Here is a 12,469-nt window from a genome sequence, read left to right on the forward strand (position 1 = left end):
TCCTTTTGCCCTGACTGACCTTTAAATAAGAATAAAATCAAATAGCATTGTCTAAATGCCTATTACTAAAAATAATGGATTGTGGGACATTAGATCTAGACCTATTGGAGAGGACTGCACACTACCCAGAGGTGCTAGACTTTGTTCTATAACCAGTAAATGGATTGTACTTTGAATTATATATCAAGGGGTGGGATCAGTGTATTCTGTGTGTGGAAATAAGGGAGTGCATGAATATTTAGATGACCAGGGGTTTAGAAGTGTTAGAGTTTGCTAATTGCCCCCTGTGTCCATTTTCCCATTCTACTTTTTTAGTAACACAGTCTCCTGAATGTGAACTCATCACATGGCTTCCCAGCAAGATGCTACATTTCCCAGTAGCCCTTGAAGGTAGGTGTGGTCCTCTAACCATGTTTGGGACCATGGGATGTGAGAAGAAATGATGTTTGTTCATCTCCACGAAGATAAAACGTTGCCTTCAGTTATCTTTCCACCAGTTGGTAAATGACAATAATTGGAACAATCCCTTGGTCCCCATTATGGATGCTAAGGATGGCAGAGCTACACACCAGACTAGGTTCTTACATGTCCTCATGAAATATAACTGCCCTCCAGAGCCCAGACTGTCATATAAGTAAGAAACAAAGTTCTATCTTATATAAACTATTGTCCTTTGGGATTTCTTTGCTATAGCAATTTTGCCTATACCCTAACTATTACACAGATATGTTATGGAACAACAAAGATCAGTTAGAAAGATGAGAATGAAAAGGAAGCAGTTGTTGCCTTAATAGGAAACTCAGGAGTCAGGATTTGGCATGCTTGGTAATGTGAAGCACTGTAGAAGGACCAAGTAGGTGATGTTGACATTGATGGTGATGAGGAAGGTGATAAAATGGCTTCAGCTACTTCTTGTAATATTTATAATTCTATATTTCTGGATGTTCCTTATTGCCTTAGATGTTTCCGAGGGTTGGCTAGAATTTCTTTCTGGAGACCAAACAGACTCCTCAAAGTCAATATTTCAAGGCTTAGCATCTTCCCCAAAACCTTTCCTTCCTCCTATAATCCCTATTCTGGGAAATGGCTGTACCCTTCATATGGGTGTTGGTAGAAACTAGAATCACCCTTGATTCCTCCCTTATTATCATGCAGTTTTTCCTAAAGATCACCTACTTCTTTGTTTCATCCTCTGACTCATCTCTAAATCCTTGATACATGTGTTTTATCATTAGTAGTAGTAGTAGTAGTAGTAGTAGTAGTAGTACTAGTAGTCATCCTTTTGGGGGGCGGGTAACCAGGGACTGAACTCAGGGGACCACTGAGTCACCTCCCCATCCCTATTTTGTATTTTATTTAGAAACAGAGTCTCACTGAGTTGCTTAGCACCTTGCTTTTGCTGAGGCTGGCTTTGAACTTGTGATTCTCCTGCCTCAGATTCCCAAACCACTGGGATTACAGGCATGCACCACTGTACCAGGCTCAAATCTTTTTTTTTTTTAGAATTTTTTTTAATATTTATTTTTTAGTTTTCGGCAGACACAACATCTTTGTTTGTATGTGGTGCTGAGGATTGAACCCGGGCCACACGCATGCCAGGTGAACGCGCTACTGCTTGAGCCACATGCCCAGCCCTCAAATCTTTTTGATCACAACCCACAACAAATTATTTCTTACTTAAGATGTTACAGTATTATTATTATTATTATTATTATTATTATTATTATTATTATTTGCTGGGAATTGAACCCAGGGCCTTGTGCATGCAAGGCAAGCACTTTACCAACTGAGTTGTATCCCCAGCCCCAGTATTCTCCCTTCTAGCTGATCCCTCTGATATCAATCTCCTCCATGCCTCATGCTGCTCTCCAAGCCTTTTTTCCAAAACAAACAAAATCACATCACTTCCCTTGTTTATACATCTTTTCCAATTTCTTTTAAGTTAAGGATCCTAGAGTCACTATAAATCTGGCCCCCTTTGTACACCTATCAAACCTCTCAGTGCACGTGGTCCCTAGGCACAATGGGCCTTTATAGGCAGTGTCCCCTCTGCCTAGAACATCCTTGTCCTCTTCATTAATGGACTTCTACTCAGCCTATAAAAACTCAGCTTAGACCCGGGGAGATAGCTCAGTTGGTAGAGTACTTGCCTCACATGCACAAGGCCATAGGTTTAATCCCCAGCACCACACACACACACACACACACACACACACACACACACACACAAAACAGCTTAAATATAACTCAATGTATTAGCTTCCTAGAATCCTATGTAGAATTTTACAAGTGAAGAGAGTTTATAGATTTAAAGATCATCTAAATGTGTTTATAGATGAGGATAAGTCACATTAAACAACTATCCCAGGATCAGACAGCAGAACTAGAAGTAAGATATAGGTTTTCTGATTCAGTTTCTACTGCTATTTTTCCTTAAATTCATTAGAAAATAATTTTAATTAAGGGGTATGTTGGAAAAGTTGAGTTTAAAGGTTTGGATGCTTTGGCTTGCCAACAAGTCTGCACTTCAAGTCAGACATGAAATGATCAAAATTGTCAGTGTGACTATATGCAGTGGTGAAGAGGCTGAAGCAGGAGGATTGCAAGTTCCAGGACAGCTTTGGCAGCTTACTGAGAACCTGCCCCCCCCCAAAAAAAAATTAAGGGCTGGGGTTGTAGCTCAGTGGTAGAGCACCCTTGCATTCAATTTACCATACTGCAGGGAAAAAAAATGTTAATGTGACCTTATCACAGAGATAATTATCTAAGTTATGAGCCATTCTCTCAGAGACTGATAGTGATCTTGTGTATAGGGGCTGGGGATATAGATCAGCAATAGAGCACATACCTAGCAAGTAGAAGACCCTGGGTTCCATTCTCAGTACAAAAAAGAAAAAGGAGAAGGAGAAGGAAAGAAAAGTCCTGTGTATATGTCAATGTGGGCATTGAAAAGCAGAAATCACCTAGTCCAAGGATTCTAAACTATTTTTTTTTTTCATTTTTGGTACCGGGGACTGAACCAGGGGTGCTTAACCACTGAGCTACATCCCCAGCCCATTATTTAAAATATTTTATTTAGAGACATAATCTTGCTGAGTTGCCAAGGCTGGCTTTGAACTGGAGATCCTACTGCCTCAGCCTCCCAAACAGCTAAGACTACACAGGTGTGGGTGTGCCTGGAAACATTGTTTTTTAACTTGGGCACTTTGTCTATCTAGTTTCTCAGAATAATGTTTTTGGATACACACAAATAAAAATTCATACATAGTAACACAAAGGTATCCAGGTGTGGTGCACACTCCTGTAATCCCAACTACTTCTAGGTACTAGGGAGGCTGAGGCAGGAAGATCACGAGTTTGAGGCCAGCCTGGGCAAGTTAGCAGGACCGACCCTGTTTCTAAATAAATTGTTTTTGGAAAATTGTTGGGAATATGGCTCAGGAGTGGAGTGTCTGCCTAGCTGTGTGAGGCCCTGAGTCTAATCTCTAGTAATTAGGGGGGAAAAGGATACATGAAAAACAAAAGATACATACTAACACAAAGGAAGCCAATTATGTTGAAAATACAGTTATTGCCTGGCATAGTGATGCACACTTGTAATCCCAGCAACTCAGGAGATTGAAGTAGGAGGATTGAAAGTTCAAGGCCAGCTTGGGCAATTTAGTGAGACTCTCAGCAATTTAGCAAGATCATAAAATTGCTCTATTAAAGATCAAAATGCCCAGACTTGAATTGAACTGATATAATACGGAGGTATGGAGCAGATGAAACTTTCAAATCTTTTTTAAAAATGTATTATTATTATTATTATTATTATTATTATTATGTACCAGGGATTGAACTCAGGGGCACTCAACCACTGAGCCACATCCCCAGCCCTATTTTGTATTTTATTTAGAGACAGGGTCTCACTGAATTGCTTAGTGCCTCACCATTGTTGAGGCTGGCTTTGAACTCATGATCCTCCTGCCTCAGCCTCCCAAGCCACTAGGGTTACAGGTGTGCACCACCACACCGGGCTCAAGTCATTCTGACCACAAACCACAACAACAACAACAACAACAACAACAACAACAAAAAAAAAAATATATATATATATATATAGATGCTTTTCACTGAGATCCATCACACTCGTGTGTGTGTGTGTGTGTGTGTGTGTGTGTGTGTGTGTATAATTCAAACAAAAGATTCCCCAAACAGGCTTATCTTAATAAGTGATAGGGCCCACTGATATTTCTTGTTTGATTCTATTCCGTTCTATTAAAAAAATTTTTGATCAGTGACTCACTATTCATGACAATGGATTGAATTGCAACCCACAGTTAACATTGAACTGGATGAACTTTAAAGACTCTCAAATTTTAAGATTTTGTGATACATGAATGGGTTAAGTACAATGTTGGCAATGTTGGGGGGTTAATAGTTTCAAAAAATGCTATTATTTTTATCTCTAAGTCTTCACTTTTGTGGGGGGGGCACTGGTAATTGAACTCAGGCACAGAGCTATACCCCCAATATCTCTCTCTCTCTCTCTCTCTCTCTCTCTCTCTCTTCATACACACACACACATACACACAGACAGACTTATTTTTATTTTTGCCAAGCCATTTGAAAATAAGTTGTAGACATTATGATCCTGTACCTTGAAAGATCATACTTCAACCCATATTTCTTTTTTTTTAAAGAGAGAGTGAGAGAGGAGAGAGAGAGAGAGAGAGAGAGAGAGAGAGAGAGAGAGAGAGAGAGAATTTTTAATATTTATTTTTTTTTTAGTTCTCGACAGACACAACATCTTTGTTGGTATGTGGTGCTGAGGATCGAACCCGGGCCGCACGCATGCCAGGCGAGCGCGCTACCGCTTGAGCCACATCCCCAGCCCCAACCCATATTTCTTTAGAGAAAGAATTGTCTCCTACAAAGTCACAATACTATTATCATATCCAAGAAATTCAGCATTAATGAAGCAATATTATCTAATGTGTAGATCACATTCAAATTTTCCCAATTGACCCCAACTGTTCTTTTATGGCTGTTTATCTATCCAATCAAGAACCATACAATACATTTGTTAGTTAATTCTCTCTAGTATCTTTTTTAAATTTTGTGAATCAAAATTAAATAAAAATTCATACATAGTAACACAAAGGTATCCAGGTGTGGTGGCACACTCCAGTAATCCTATCTACTTCCAGGTACTAGGGAGGCTGAGGCAGGAAGATCACAAGTTTGAGGCCAGCCTGGGCAAGTTAGCAAGACCTTGTCTCAAAATCAATTGTTTTTGGAAAACACATGCTAGGCAAACACTTTACCACTGAACTATACCCCTGAGCCTCTTTAGTATCCTTTAATCTTAGTATTTTATGACATTGAAAGTTTTAAGAATCTAGATCAGTTTCCCTCTGGAATTTCTCCATTCTATACTTTGACGAATAGAATGAGATCCAAGTAATATGTGCTAGGTTCTGAAGAGGTACAGTAGATTCTGCTTCTTGCTCCTTGGAACCCTGAGCCACCATGAGAGGTCCAGGCCACCCCTGTGGAAAGAAAAGCTGTGTGAAGTCCACCCATGCACCTGCCATGAGAGTGTTTGTGCCAATGTTGGATGTTCAGTCCAGTTGAGCCTTCAGCTGTCTCTGGCCCCAGCTGTCATTTGACTATGCCAAAAAAAAAAAAAATGCTTGGTGGAAACCAGTCAACTCACAGAGCAACAAGGGATAAAATAACCTTTTTTTTTTTTTTTTTTTTTTTTTTTTGTACCAGGGATTGAACTCAGGGGAACTCAACCACTAAGCCCCATCCCCAGCCCTATTTTTGTATTTTATTTAGAGTCAGAGTCTTACTGAGTTTCTTAGTACCTTGCCCTTGCTGAGGCTGGCTTTGAATTACCATCCTCTTGACTCAGCCTCCCAAGCAGCTGGGATTATAGGTGTGCACCACTGTGCCCAGAAGGGATAAAATAAGCTTTTAAAAAACTACTGACATAATTTTAGACTAATAGAAAAGATGCAAGAATAGTACAATGAATTTCCAGATATCCTGAATCCCCAAATGTTAATACTTGACTGCGTTTGCTTTATTACCATCTCTCAATCTCTGACCATCTATCATCTATCTGTATCTTTCTCTCTTATCAAACATGGTTAATTAACATTAATAAAATGCAGTAGTACAACCTGTATACCTGATTGAGATTTTACCAGTTGTCTCAATAATGTCCTTTATAGCAAAACAAAACAGAACAAAAAAGAAAGTCTCAAGATACATGTTGCCTTCAGGCGTCATGTTTACAAGTCTCCTTTCATCTGGAATAACTCTCTAGAGTTATTCTAGGGAGTTATTCTAGTCTAGAATGTATTTCACGACATTTTTTGAAGAATGCAAGCCAGTTATTTTGTAGATTAGCCTCCACTCTCAGTTTGTCTGTTGTTCCTCATGATTAGGTTCAGATTAGGCAGTTTGGGTAGGAATTCCACAGAAGTAATGCTGAGTTATTCTGTGTCTCCTATCAGGAGGCAGGTGCATACAATCAATTTGATACTTTATTAACAATGTTGACTTTGTTCATTTGCTTAATGTCTGTTTCTGCTGTCAATTGCCTTTCCCTTTATAATTGTTTTTTTTTTGTTTGTTTGTTGTTGTTTGTTTGTTTTTGGTGCTGGGAGAATCAAACCCAGGGCCTTGTGCATACAAGGCAAGCACTCTACCAGCTAAGCTATATCCCCAGCCCCTCCCTTTGTTATTAACAAATGTCTTCTAGAAAGATTTTTTATTTTTTACTACTCAGACTTCCAACTACTGTTTTTAGCATCTGTGGATGATTCTTGCCTGAATCAATTATTTTTTAAATTTATTTAATTTTTTGTTTTGGTACTGGAGATTGAACCCAAGGGCACTTTTTTTGTTTATTTGTTTGTTTGTTTTTGGGTAGCAGGGATTGAACTCAGGGGCACTCAACAACTGAGCCACATCCTCAGCCCATTTTTTTTTTTTTGTATTTTTTTTAGAGACAGGGTCTCACTGAGTTGCTTAGCACCTCACTTTTGCTAAGATTGGCTTTGAACTCAAAATCCTCCTGCCTCAGCCTCCGAAGCTGCTGGGGTTATAGGCATGCACTACCATGCCCAGGCACCCAGTGGCACTTTAACACTGAGCTACATTGCCAGCCCTTTTTAATGTTTATTCTGAGACGGGGTCTCTTTCTTCCTTCCTTCCTTCCTTCCTTCCTTCCTTCCTTCCTTCCTTCCTTCCTTCCTTCCTTCCTTCCTTCTCCTCCTCCTCCTCCTCCTCCTCCTCTTCTTCTTCTTCTTCTTTTTGTTGTTGTTAATATTTTTTTAGTTGTTAATGGACATTTATTTTTTATTTATTTACTTGTGGTGCTGAGATTCAAAGCCAGTACCTCACACATGCTAGGCAAGTGCTCAAGCCCATCAAGGGTCTTTTTCAATTGTCCAGATGGGCCTCAAACTTGCAGTCCTCCTGCCTCAGCTTCCTAAATCAGGATTACAGGCATGAACCACCATACCTGGCCTGTATCAATTATTATTTATGGTGGCCACCACATGGTGGTTTTTCTATTTCCATTGTTCTTCCTACATTTATTATTTGGCTTTCTACTATAAGGAAAGCCTTTCCCTTCTTATTTATTTACTTGTTTGTTCTTAATTGTGGACTCATGGATTCTTATATTTTATTCAATAAATTATAACCCTTAATATTATTATTTTATGCTCAGATCATTTCAGAGTTAGCCAATTGGAGTTATTCAAAGTGGCTTCTGTGATCTTCTAACTTGTACCTATCATTTTCTGAGAACTCCCTTACAGTTTAGCACAACAAGATGCTCCAGACTCATCTTGTGTTTTCTTTACCCCAGCCCTGAAATCAGTCATTTCTCTAAGGATACCTCCTTCCTTTTAGTGGACAATGTTCTTTAGAAACCAGGGTCTGGGTGCACATCTGTAATCCCAATGACTTGGAAGGCTGAGGCAGATGGATCACAAGTTTGTGAACAGCTTAGGCATCTGGTCTGAATAGGAAGGAAGGAAGAAAGGAAGGAAAGAAACCAAGGTCTGGGTGTGTTCATTGCTAATAAGGTATCTTTGCTTCTATACCCTCTTAGCAGACAGAGCTGGTAAACAGATGTATATGTGTGTATACACACACATATTAAATATATTTGCATACTTACACATGTGTATATCAATTTCTGTATCTAGTTATCTCTCTACATATGTATTAAAACTCATGACTTCCAATACTGGGGTTATAGCTCAGTGGTAGAGCACTTGCTTCACACATGTGTAGCCCTGGGTTCAATCCTCAGCACCACATAAAAAATAAATAAAATAAATAAAGATATTGTGTCCATCTTAAAAAAAAATAAGCGCATGACTTCCTACTAATACAAACAATTCCAATCCAAGGTAGTGTTATTTGGTCTATCCTTCCCCTTTTCTGTAATTGTAACTGTTTTCTCCAACAATGAAAAACTTGAATCCCCTTATCCACAATATATTTACTTATTTGCTTAATCCTAGAATGCATAGCAAGTAGTTTCACAGTTGACAACTCATGCCTACACAAAAAAATGAAGTTTTCTGACTAGAGTTCAATATTTGTTTTTTTGTTTGTTTGTTTTTTTGGTTTTTTTAATCAGTAATCCTATTTCTTTTTTTTATTGGTTGTTCACAACATTACAAAGCTCTTGACATATCATATTTCATACATTAGATTGAAGTGGGTTATGAACTCCCATTTTTACCCCAAATGCAGATTGCAGAATCACATCGGTTACACATCACATTTTTACATACTGCCATATTAGTGACTGTTGTATTCTGCTACCTTTCCTAACCTCTACTATCCCCCCTCCCCTCCCCTCCCATCTTCTCTCTCTACCCCATCTACTGTAATTCATTTCCCTCCATGTTTGTTATCCCATTCCCCTCACAACCTCTTATATGTAATTTTGTATAACAATGAGGGTCTCCCTCCATTTCCATGTGATTTCCCTTTTTTTTCTCCCTTTCCCTCCCACCTCATGTCTCTGTTTAATGTTAATCTTTTCTTCCTGCTCTTCCTCCCTGTTCTGTTCTTAGTTGCTCTCATTATATCAAAGAAGACATTTGGTATTTGTTTTTTAGGGATTGGCTAGCTTCACTAAGCATAATCTGCTCTAGTGCCATCCATTGCCCTGCAAATTCCGTGATTTTGTCATTTTTTAGTGCTGCGTAATACTCCATGGTGTATAAATGCCACATTTTTTTATCCATTCATCTATTGAAGGGCATCTGGGTTGATTCCACAGTCTGGCAATTGTGAATTGTGCTGCTATGAACATCGATGTGGCAGTATCCCTGTAGTGTGCTCTTTTAAGGTCTTCAGGAAATAGTCCGAGAAGGGCAATAGCTGGGTCAAATGGTGGTTCCATTCCCACCTTTCCCAGGAATCTCCATACTGCTTTCCAAATTGGCCGCACCCGTTTGCAGTCCCACCAGCAGTGTACAAGAGTACCCTTTTCCCCACAACCTCGCCAGCACTCATTGCTGTTTGACTTCATCATGGCTGCCAATCTTACTGCGGTGAGGTGGTATCTTAGGGTGGTTTTGATTTGCATTTCTCTGACTGCTAGAGATGGTGAACATTTTTTCATGTACTTGTTGATTGATTGTATGTCCTCCTCTGTGAAGTGTTTGTTCATGTCCTTGGCCCATTTGTTGATTGGGTTATTTGTTTTCTTATTCTCTAATTTTTTGAGTTCTTTGTATACTCTGGATATTAGGGCTCTATCTGAAGTGTGAGGGGTAAAAATTTGTTCCCAGGATGTAGGCTCCCTATTTACCTCTCTTATTGTTTCTCTTGCTGAGAAAAAAATTTCAGTTTAAGAAAGTCCCATTTGTTGATTCTTATTATTAACTCTTGTGCTATGGGTGTCCTATTAAGGAATTTTGAGCCCGACCCCACAATATGTAGATCGGAGCCAACTTTTTCTTCTATCAGACGCCGTGTCTCTGATTTGATATCTAGCTCCTTGATCCACTTTGAGTTGACTTTTGTGCATGGCGAGAGGAGGGGATTCAGTTTCATTTTGTTGCATATAGATATCCAGTTTTCCCAACACCATTTGTTGAAGATGCTATCCTTTCTCCATTGCATGTTTATAGCTCCTTTATCAAATATAAGATAGTTGTAGCTTTGTGGATTAGTCTCTGTGTCCTCTATTCTGTACCATTGGTCCACCCGCCTGTTCTGGTACCAGTACCATGCTGTTTTTATTACTATTGCTCTGTAATATAGTTTGAAATCTGGTATCACTATACCACCTGATTCACACTTCCTGCTTAGAATTGTTTTTGCTATTCTGGGTCTTTTATTTTTCCATATGAATTTCATGATTGCTTTATCTATTTCTACAAGAAATGCCATTGGGATTTTGATTGGGATTGCATTAAACCTATAGAGAACTTTTGGTAATATCGCCATTTTGATGATGTTAGTTCTGCCTATCCATGAACAAGGTATATTTTTCCATCTTCTAAGATCCTCTTCTATTGCTCTCTTTAGGGTTCTGTAGTTTTCATTGTATAGGTCTTTCACCTCTTTTGTTAGGTTGATTCCCAAGTATTTTATTTTTGGGGGGAATATTGTGAATGGAGTGTTTTTCCTCATTTCCATTTCGGAAGTTTTGTTGCTGATATACAGAAATGCCTTTGATTTATGTGTGTTGATTTTATACCCTGCCACTTTGCTGAATTCATTTATTAGTTCTAGTAGTTTTTTTGTAGACCCTTTTGGGTCTTCTAAGTATAGAATCATGTCATCCGCAAATAGTGATAATTTAAGTTCTTCTTTTCCTATTTTTATGCCTTTAATTTCTTTCATCTATCTAATTGCTCTGGCCAGTGTTTCGAGCACTATATTGAATAGAAGTGGTGATAGGGGGCATCCCTGTCTTGTTCCAGATTTTAGAGGGAATGCCTTCAATTTTTCTCCATTCAGAATGATCCTAGCCTGAGGCTTAGCATAGATAGCTTTTACAATGTCGAGGTAAGTTCCTGTTATCCCTAGTTTTTCTAATGTTTTGAACATAAAGGGATGCTGTACTTTGTCAAATGCTTTTTCTGCGTCTATCGAGATGATCATATGGTTCTTATCTTTAAGTCTATTGATGTGGTGAATAACATTTATTGATATCCGTATATTGAACCATCCTTGCATCCCAGGGATGAATCCTACTTGATCATGGTGCACAATTTTTTTGATGTGCCTTTGTATCCGATTCGCCAGAATTTTATTGAGGATTTTTGCATCTAGGTTCATCAGAGATATTGGTCTGTAGTTTTCTTTCTTTGAGGTGTCTTTGTCTGGTTTTGGAATCAGGGTGATGTTGGCCTCATAGAATGAATTTGGCAGAGCTCCCTCTTTTTCTATTTCCTGAAATAACTTGAAAAGTATTGGTATTAATTCTTCTTTAAAGGTTTTGTAAAACTCCGCTGTATACCCATCCGGTCCTGGGCTTTTCTTGGTTGGAAGTCTTTTGATTGCTTCTTCTATTTCATCTATTGATATTGCTCTGTTTAAGTTGTGAGTATCCTCCTGACTCAGTCTGGGCAAATCATATGACTTAAGGAATTTATCGATGTCTTCACTATCTTCTATTTTATTGGAATATAGGTTTTCAAAATAATTTCTAATTGTCTTCTGTATTTCTGAAGCGTCTGTTGTAATATTGCCTTTTTCATCCCGTATGTTAGTAATTTGAGTTCTCTCTCTTCTTCTCTTCGTTAGTATGGCTAGGGGTCTGTCGATCTTATTTATTTTTTCAAAGAACCAACTTTTTGTTTTGTTAATTTTTTCAATAGTTTCTTTTGTTTCAATTTCATTGATTTCTGCTCTGATTTTAATTAATTCTTGCCTTCTGCTACATTTGCTGTTGTTTTGCTCTTCCTTTTCTAGGGCTTTGAGATGAAGTGTGAGCTCATTTATTTGTTGGTTTTTCCTTTTTTTGAGGAATGACCTCCAGGCGATGAATTTCCCTCTTAAAACTGCTTTAATTGTGTCCCATAGATTCCGATATGTTGTGTCTGTATTTTCATTTATCTCTAAGAATTTTTTGATTTCCTCCTTTATGTCTTCTGTAACCCATTAATCATTCAGTAACGTATTGTTCATTGTCCATGTGATGTAGGATTTTTCCTTCCTTCTTTTATCATTGATTTCCAGTTTCATTCCATTATGATCTGATAAAGTGCATGGTATTATCTCCACCCCTTTATATTTACTGAGGGTTACCCTATGGGATAATATATGGTCTATTTTTGAGAAGGATCCATGTGCTGCTGAGAAAAAAGTATATCCACTTGATGATGGTTGATATATTCTATATATGTCAGTTAAGTCTAGGTTATTGATTGTGATATTGAGGTCAATAGTTTCTTTATTCAACTTTTGTTTGGAGGATCTGTCCAAT

Source organism: Spermophilus citellus (assembly GCF_964194105.1).
Source record: "Spermophilus citellus genome assembly, chromosome: X".
NCBI lineage: Eukaryota > Metazoa > Chordata > Mammalia > Rodentia > Sciuridae > Spermophilus > Spermophilus citellus.